At 39.7% G+C, this 9,244-nt stretch overlaps 1 pseudogene; it reads left to right on the forward strand.

Moving 5' to 3' along the window:
• The first annotated feature begins 4,150 nt into the window (after positions 1 to 4,150).
• On the forward strand, positions 4,151 to 4,260 carry LOC122028448 (annotated as a pseudogene).
• Positions 4,261 to 9,244: the final 4,984 nt, after the last annotated feature.

A 9,244-nucleotide genomic window follows, 5' to 3' on the forward strand; every position in this document is an offset into this window, starting at 1 on the left:
AGAAAGACTAGTGGGAGTACGTTCGATCTTGAAGAAGTTCAAGATGCGAACCATAGCACTGAAGCCTCGATGGAAGTTGAAATGGAACCACAAAGTGTTGTGGATGATGTTGTTCCACCAGGAGTTGAGGAACAACAACCAGTTCAAGTAGACCTTCCTCTTCGCAGGTCTGATAGGGTACGTCATCAGCCTGAGAGATATTCATTTCTCTTGTCTGACCATGATGACGTTGTGCTCATTGAGGATGAGCCTACCTCCTATCAGGAAGCTGTGATGAGACCGGATTCCGGGAATGGCTAGAGGCTATGAGATCCGAGATGGAATCCATGTACAATAACCAAGTATGGACTTTGGTTGATCCACCTGAAGGAGTCAAACCCATTGGGTGTAAGTGGGTCTTTAAGAGAAAGACTGACATGGATGGACTTATTTATAAGGATCGCTTGGTAGCTAAAGGTTTCAAGCAAATTCATGGTATTGACTATGATGAAACCTTTTCTCCAGTAACGATGTTTAAATCCATTCGGATCATGCTTGCTATTGCAGCGTACCACGATTATGAGATCTGGCAGATGGATGTCAAAACCACATTTCTGAATGGAAACTTGCTCGAGGATATGTACATGACACAATCTGAGGGTTTTGTAGATCCACAGCATACTAGCAGAGTATGCAAGCTGCATAGGTCCATTTATGGACTAAAGCAAGCTTCTCGGAGATGGAATCTTTGATTCGATGATGTAATCAAATAGTTTGGTTTCATCAAGAATGAAGATGAACCTTGTGTCTACAAGAAGGTTGTTGGGAGCACAGTTGTCTTCCTTATATTGTATGTGGATGACATACTACTCATTGGGAAAGACATCCCTTTGCTGCAGTCTGTCAAGACTAGGCTAGGGTCTTGTTTCTCAATGAAGGACTTAGGTGAAGCATCCCGCATTCTAGGCATACAGATCTATAGAGATAGATCTAAAAGATTGCTTGGCCTAAGTCAGAGTACATACATTGACAAGGTATTACTACGGTTTGCCATGCAAAACTCCAAGAAGGGATTTCTGCCGATGTCATATTGTGTGAGTCTTTCGAAAACTCAAAGTCCCTCGTTTAGAGAGGAGAGAGACCGCATGAATCAGATCCCTTATGCTTCAGCCATAGGATCTATCATGTACGCCATGCTATGTACTCGTCTTGATGTCTCGTATGCTTTGAGCATGACGACCAGATACCAGTCAGATCCAGGTGAAAGTCACTGGATAGCGGTCAAGAATATTCTTAAGTACTTGAGAAGGACTAAAGAATATTTCTTGATATATGGAGGCGATGACGAGCTAGCTGTAAAGGGTTACAGTGATGCTAGCTTCCAAACTGATCAGGATGATTATTGATCGCAGTCAGGGTTCATGTTTTGCATAAATGGTGGTGCTGTGAGCTGGCAGAGTTCGAAGCAAGACACAGTAGCTGATTCTACAACAGAGGCCGAGTATATTGCTACATCAGAAGCAACAAAGGAGGCAGTTTGGATCCGCAAGTTCATTACTGAGCTTGGGGTGGTTCCTAGCATAGCTGATCCCATAGAGCTCTATTGTGATAACAATGGAGCAATAACACAGGCCAAGGAACCTTGCTCACACCAGCGGACCAAACACATACTATGGCGCTTCCATCTCATTCGAGAGATCATCGATAGAGGAGATGTGAAGATTTACAGAGTACCCACTGAGGCTAACATTGCAGATCCCTTGACCATGGCTTTGGCACAGAGAAAGCATGATGGTCACACTAGGTTATTGGGCCTTAGAGCCTATACTGATTGGCACTAGTGCTAGTGGGAGATTGTTAGTTAGAGCCCTAGAGCCAATCATTTGATGATTGTTGTATGGACTCATTGTATCATATTCTTATATATATATAAAAGCATTTGTTTATGATTATTATGCTTACTTGTATTGGTGCCGAATAACTAAGTATAATAGCATCCTTGAGTAGAAGGTTCTTACCTATATCAATTGGTTAGTTGAATCGATAGTGAGATGATATAGGGAACACTACTCTTAATCATTCCTAGTCAAGTATTAGCATTCAAGGATAATGTTAATGCGACGAGACTAGCATGTAGGTCAACTCGATGACTTGATCTCACAAGTCATGGATATGGAGATATCAAGTTGACACATGGGTATGCATTGGAGAATGTATACTGAATGACCCGCCATGAGAAAGTATCATGGATCGTTATATGAGTGTCATATACTTTCTCATGTGGCTATTAGTATGACTATTAGTCCTTGGACCTGAAGTCACCATGGTTCCCTACATAAGGAGTTGCATACTTTGGCTTCGTCAAACGTCACCCGTAACTGGGTGGACTATAAAGGCAATTACTGGGTATGTAACAAATTATGTGGAGGGATGTGAGTGATGTAGATGGGATATATTCCTCCTATATGACGGGAGTGACATTGATATTCTTGATAGAGTGAGACCACTAAGTGCATGGTCATGCCCAAATGAGTCAATATGAGATATTGAGCTCATTTGATTGAGTGAGTCTACTTGGGATTCAAGATTTAGATTGATTAGAGGATGACACGGTCTATGCCTCACATTAATCAATCTAGATGTCAAGGATAGAAGGACACTTGTCATATATTGTGAAGAGTCACAATTAGTAGTCGCAAGGTGATGTTGGATCTCAATATTCTTATAACTTGGGTAGTAATGATGTGTCCGCTCATTACTTATGCTTCTAAATGGGTTTAGGAGCATTGCCAATGTTATAAGAACCTATAGGGTCACACACAAAGGGAAATTAGATGGAGATTAGGTTCATTTGATGAACCTAAAAGATTAGGTCCATGTGATGAACCAAATTGGATTAAGAGTAATCCAAATTAGGCTAATTGAGTTGGACTCAATTTGGTTCATGTGTTAGATGAGTCTAATTTGGACTTAGACTCATTGAGTCAATTTAATTCAATGAATAGAGATTCATTAAATTAAAATTAACTTGAACCAATGGTTAGATTTGATCAACCATGGGAGAGATATGGTCAAGTTTGACTTGACTTGAGAGGAAGATGAAAGGTCAAGTTTGACTTGACAATTGCCACCTCATTTGTGAGTTGGCATTAAGTGGGCTAATGATGATGTGCCACATCATCAAGATTAGCACATGTGTGTGCCACATCATGAGGGAGATCAAGAGTTGTGACTCTTGATATCCCATGGAGTATAAAAACTCCTCCTTTAGTGGGTGGCCACATTCAAGGGTGTTGAATGTGTTTGTGTGCTTAGAGTAACTCTCATCTTCTTCCTCAAGCTCTCTCTTCTCTCCCTCTCCTCCACCTTGGCTGAACCTTTCAAAGGTGCTAGCACACCTTTTGTTTGGTTTCTCCATCTCTTGCTTGTGTGGATACACATAGAGGAGTATCTACTTTGATACTCTCGAGATCCGGCGAACCTTGGACGAGCGGGATTAGCGAAGGGCATCGCATCAAGGGTAAAGCTCTTCTCCTTTGTAGATCTAGTTCAGATCTAGGCTAGAAACTCGTACTTGAAGTTTTATGTAAATTTATTTCTTCGTACGGATCCGGTGGCGAGGTTTCGGGGTTTCTGGAACGCAAAAAGCAATTTTTACGGCCCGAAAAACCCAACAGGAAGGTTGATTAATTGAGAGACAACGTGAATCGAGCCTCCATCGCGCCCTTGGTACCCCGCCGTCGACGTTCGACCGCTGAATCCACCGAACAGAACCCCTAGATCAGATCCAGCTTGTCTTCCTCAGCACCGTCGAGCTCCGGTGACATGCTCCTTCGGTCTCGGCGCCGAGTCGTCCACGAGAGAGAGAGCGCGTCAAGCGGAGGGAGATCGGGGGAGAGGAGATCAGGAATTCGCGTCGGGGCAGAGAGGGGAAAGGTCGGGAATCGTCGATGGTTGGGGTTGGGGGAAGAAATAAATAAAGGAAATGAATTTATAATTTAAATAATTTTCTCACTTAAATGGGTATCCCAAACAGGCTTAATCCACACCCGTCGTTTGATCCCCTCAAAACCCGTCGTACGAGCTCCGAAAAATTCCTAGAAAATTTCTAAAAATTCTGGAAAAATTTTATAAGGCTATTTCTAAAATAACCTATTTATTTAAATTTTTTGATATCTCACATAACCAGAATCTCAAAACTAGGGTATTACAATACAGAGAAGATTAGCATGGCCCCTGCGTAAGGATGACACACATAATCGAGAAAAGGTCCAAATTTTATTGTAATACCCTGGTTCTAAGATTCTGGTTAAGTATAGCTTAAAAAGTTAGATGATACTATTCATATCACCAAGGTGCACCTTCCTTTTCGGAAGCCTAAACTTAAGAACTCCAATGTTAAGCGTACTTGGCTTTGAGAAATCTGAGGATGGGTGACCTCCTAGGAAGTTTTCCAAGGTACGTGCTAGTGAGGACAAAGCACGCTAAAAGGTCATCCGGTGGTCTGTGGAGCTAGTCATCAACCTGATGGGCAATTCTGGTGGTGTTCCTGGTTCGGTCCGGGTGGGGCCCGCCCGGGTCTGGGCATTACAATAATATATTTTATCTTTAGGTATGTAATATTGGTTAATTCTTACTTGTGTTGTTAAGCACGCTTTCGGAACCCAAGCTTTATTTTGTTGTTTATGTTGGGTTATTAATGATTTAAATGTTTTATTTGACCTTGACTTGTAGTCAAGTCCGGTTTTATTGTAGACTGCTTTTTGACTGTTTAAATAAGATCTAAATTTTTAGATCTTGTTGTTAATTTTTCTAACATACTTTTTAATTTATTATTTTCTGTGTTTAGTGTTAAATTTTCCTCCTCAAGTGTTAGGTCTTGAGTTGGATTAGAATTTATGATTTGTTCCATGAGGTTTTGGTTTTCGTCAAGGAGCAATTTATTTTTATTTTCTTTTACTATTAATTTTTTTATTTAAACAAGTAATAATTTTAAAAAATTTCTTATTCAAATTAAAATTTACCTCTTCGGGACCTTCGAAAACGAGTACGGACTCATGGCTCGATTCGGGTTCGGACCTGTCTTCTAATTCGTCCTCCGTTTCTTCTTCGCAGGCCATCAACGCAAGGTGACTCTGGTGCTTCTGATCTTCGGCCTCCGATTCTTCTAAGGAAGAGTCATCCCAGGTTGCTTTAAGAGCCTTCTTCTTGGATGTCTTTGACTTGTTGCTCTTCAATATCAGACACTCGTTCTTGTAGTGACCTTTATTATTGCACCTGAAGCAAGTCACGTTCCTTGGTTCAGATGGGGAGTTGATCTCCTGCAGGTCCTTTTTGCTGAAGCTCTTCTTCCTCTTGGTGAACATCTTCCTTACCAGGTTAACCAGGTACTCTTTGTCTTCAGAATCTTAGTCGAACTCATCTTCAGGGTCAAGCTTGGTCTTTTTCTTTTCCTTGGAGGGACTTACAAACAAAGCAATACCTTTCTTGGACCCGACGTTAGTCTGCTCGTGTAATTTAAGTTCATAGAATAGTTCGTCTAGTTTCAATTTAGATAAATTTTTAGAAATTTTGTAGGCATCCATGATAGATGCCCACAATGTATTACACGGAAAAGCATTTAAAGCGTACCTTATTAAATCCGATTTTCCATTTAGTGGCCTATCACGTGGAGTCCGTTGAGGATGTCTTTGATTCTTGCATGGAGTTGACTCGCTGTTTTTCCTTCCTGCATTTTAATATTAAATAACTTGTTTAACAAAAGGTCACGCTTAGTTACCTTTGCGCCGCTTGTTCCTTCGTGTAGTTCGATCAACTTGTCCAATAACTTTTTAGTGTTTTGGTGCGGTCCCACTCGGTTCAGCTCTTCCTTTGTCAGCCCGGATTACAGCGTGTTGAGAGCTTTATAGTTCGTCGAGGATTTCTTTCTCATGTCCGGAGTCCACTGTTCCAGGTCTAGTGGATTCCCGGAGTTGTCGATCGACACCTTGTATCCTCTTGTGACGCTGGACCACTGGTCGAAGTCAGTCTTCGGGTAGACCTCCATTCGCTTCTTCTAGTAGGGGAAGTCACCCCTGTTGAATAGGGGGGCGTACTATGCTGAAGCCTTCGACTTGAGACATTTTTATCTTGCACACAAATAAGCAAAGATACGAGAAATCCCAAGACTTGGTCTTGGATTAGCAGTGTAGAATAAAATTAAAGAAAAACTGAATTGGTGTTGCACCAATTCAGCTTAATTACTACGAAAAAAATTTCCAAAAAGGCAACGATACCAGTTTGGATTTATAGCATAAAACTGAAAACTGAAAAAAATAAAAACAAATTTCACCCCCTATCTAATTGGTTGTTACACCAAATCAGAGCGGTACCTGCTCTGATACCACTTGTTGGATCGTGAAAGTCAATAGAGGGGGGGGGTGAATATCGATTTAAAAAGTCGAAAAGAAGATTGAGTACATAGCAAAAAAAATAAAATTAAAACAACGCTAACACAAGTAATTTTTTACTTGGTTCGGAGCCTTGGTTGACTCCTACTCCAAGGCCCGCACTCGTTGAGTGCTTTCATTGGGAAATCCACTATCAATTTGAAATATTACAAGTGAAATTACAATTGCTTTAAAAAAAATACCGACAACAATAAGGAATGAAAAAGAGGCGCGTTGTTAGAGGAGCTTCGCAGCGTTACAGGAGCGCAACACGGCAGATCAAGCATTGGAAGATCTTGTTGTCCGTTGTACTTTGCTCTAGGGTGCATCCTCCTTATATAGGAGGCTCCGAGTGCCCGGATCCCTTCCGGGCGCCTGGATTGTGACATAGCTCGTCCAAACATGATGCTCCACGTGGCGATGCAGCGAGGGGATAAACTTTCCATCCCGGGCGCTCGGATCCCTTCCGGGCGCCCCAACCTTTATTTTTTCAGCAACCTGCAAAGAACATTAGTCTAAGGTAAAATGCAAAACTACCCTGCAAAACAAAGTGTTAGCATAGTGCATTTATAATAGTAATTAAAATAATAATTAGATTCCGTCTCCTCGAGATCAAAATCTAGTCATGATCTCAACTTAGATTTTCAAAATAGATCTAAGTTGGATCGATGGCTAATGTTCCCTTCCCGAGAACGCGTCCTCACAGTCACTCCCCTCCAGTGACTTACCTTAACTTACCTGCCAGACGTCCGATTAGCCCTTCGACCCATCTGGACTTCGTGCCAAACGTCCGGTCATCCCTTCGACTTGTCTGGACTTCGTGCCAGTTATCAGGTCAGCCCGTCGACCTAGCTGGATTTTGTGCTAGACATCAGGTCAGGCCATCAACCCATCTGGACTTTGTGTCAGACATCCGGTTAGCCGTTCGACTAGTCTGGGCTTCGTGCTAACTATCAGGTTGACCCATTGACCTAGATGGACTTCTCCTACACACTTCATCAAAGTGTTTAGATCAATATGAAACTAACTTAACCTACTTTGTCATTCATCAAAACTTGAGTTAGACCGTTAGTGCTAACCGCACCAACATAAACTACCCTGTAAAATAGAAGTTAGCACAATAGAAGAAGAGTAGTAATTAGATTCCATCTCACCAAGATCGGAATCTAGTTAAGATCTCAACTTAGAGTTTTGAAATGGTTCTAAGTTGGATCGACACGTAAGTTCCCTAACCGGGAACGCGCCCCCACCAATCACTCCCCTCCAATGACTTAACTTACTTGTTAGACGTCCGGTCATCTCGTCGACCTAGCTGGATTTCGTGCCAGACATCTGGTCATGCCGTCAACCAATCTAGGCTTTATGCCAGCTATCAGGTCGACCCATTGACCTAACTGGACTTCGTGCCAGATATCCGGTCAGCCCATCGACCAATCTGGGCTTCTCCTGCACACTTAGTTAAAGTTTTAGATCACAATGAAACTAACTTAACTTATTTTATCATTCATCAAAATCTGGGTTAGATCGTTAGTGCTAATTGCACCAACAATCTTTCCCTTTTTGATGCAATGACAACCTGGGTTAAGTTAGTGAAAAATATACAAAATGTAAGCAATCAATTTAGATTAGGTTTTAGGGTTTGATTTTATATTTTTGTTTGTTAACTAACTTAAACCACCTAACCCTCCTCCTTTGACATTCATAAAAAAAAAAGAATGTAGAAATATACACAAGTAAATGGCTAAGTGAATGAAAAAAATGCAATTGAGAATCCGAACTAAAGTCAGATTTGACTTGGGGGAGTTTTAAAGTAGAAAACATAGAAAGTTTGCTTTAAACTATATCTACTAGCTTTTTGAAAAATAAATTAAAAACAATTTTCAAACATAAGTTTTATAAAGGCTAATTTTCAAATATACCTACTTTACAAAAGTAAGATCAACAAAAGCCAAGTTTGTAAAATTGAATTTCCAAATATACCTAATTTTCAAAACCTAAGTTTATTCAATTAAATTTTCAAAACTAAGTTTGTAAAATCAAAATTTCAAAACTAGGTTTGTATATAAGTTTTATATAAAAGTCAATTTTATAAGATTATAAAATCCAATTTTCAAAGACTTAGTTCTATAAAAACTAATTTTCAAAAATAGATTTATTAAATTAGATTTGCTAAAACAAGTTTATAAGGTTAGATTTAAAAAGAATATTTTTAAGGAAATATTTTTCAAAAATATTTTCAAAGCAGAGAAAACAATTTTGGTACTAAATATGAATATAAGTTGAATTAATTATCCCCCTGAACCTGACATAAAAAATAATTGTCTAACTGATTAGTTATTTGCTAACTATCAGAGGATAACCGCTTTCACTTGGTTAGTCAGATTAAGTTAATTGCAATCAGTTAGTGTTTGACTAAGCTAAATAACTTAACCTCATTGATGTGTGATTTGCATTTAACGCCCAGACCTATGTCGATGCACTGAAATAAACATCTTAAGTCTAGGCAATTTGCCTATGCATATCACCCCTTTCTAAGTTTAGAAATACACAAAAAAGTTAGCCTTAGTGTGTTGGTGAGATGCTCAAACCTTAGATCTATAGGAGCATGCTTTCTAAGGGATTGATCTATTCTAAGGCTAAAACTGGTTTTCGAAATTCTAAAAATGAGAAATTTTGAAAACATAAAAGTTTTATCCTAGAATTTAAGAAAAACATTTTTGAAAATAATTTTTGTAATTTAAGAATCCTAGTCTATTAATCAGAACAAGACAAGTCAATATATGAGATGAAATATAACTGAGTCAAAATACAACAGTCAAGATAAAGTACACATAGAC

This window comes from Zingiber officinale, chromosome 10A (assembly GCF_018446385.1).
Source record: "Zingiber officinale cultivar Zhangliang chromosome 10A, Zo_v1.1, whole genome shotgun sequence".
NCBI classification, from domain to species: domain Eukaryota; kingdom Viridiplantae; phylum Streptophyta; class Magnoliopsida; order Zingiberales; family Zingiberaceae; genus Zingiber; species Zingiber officinale.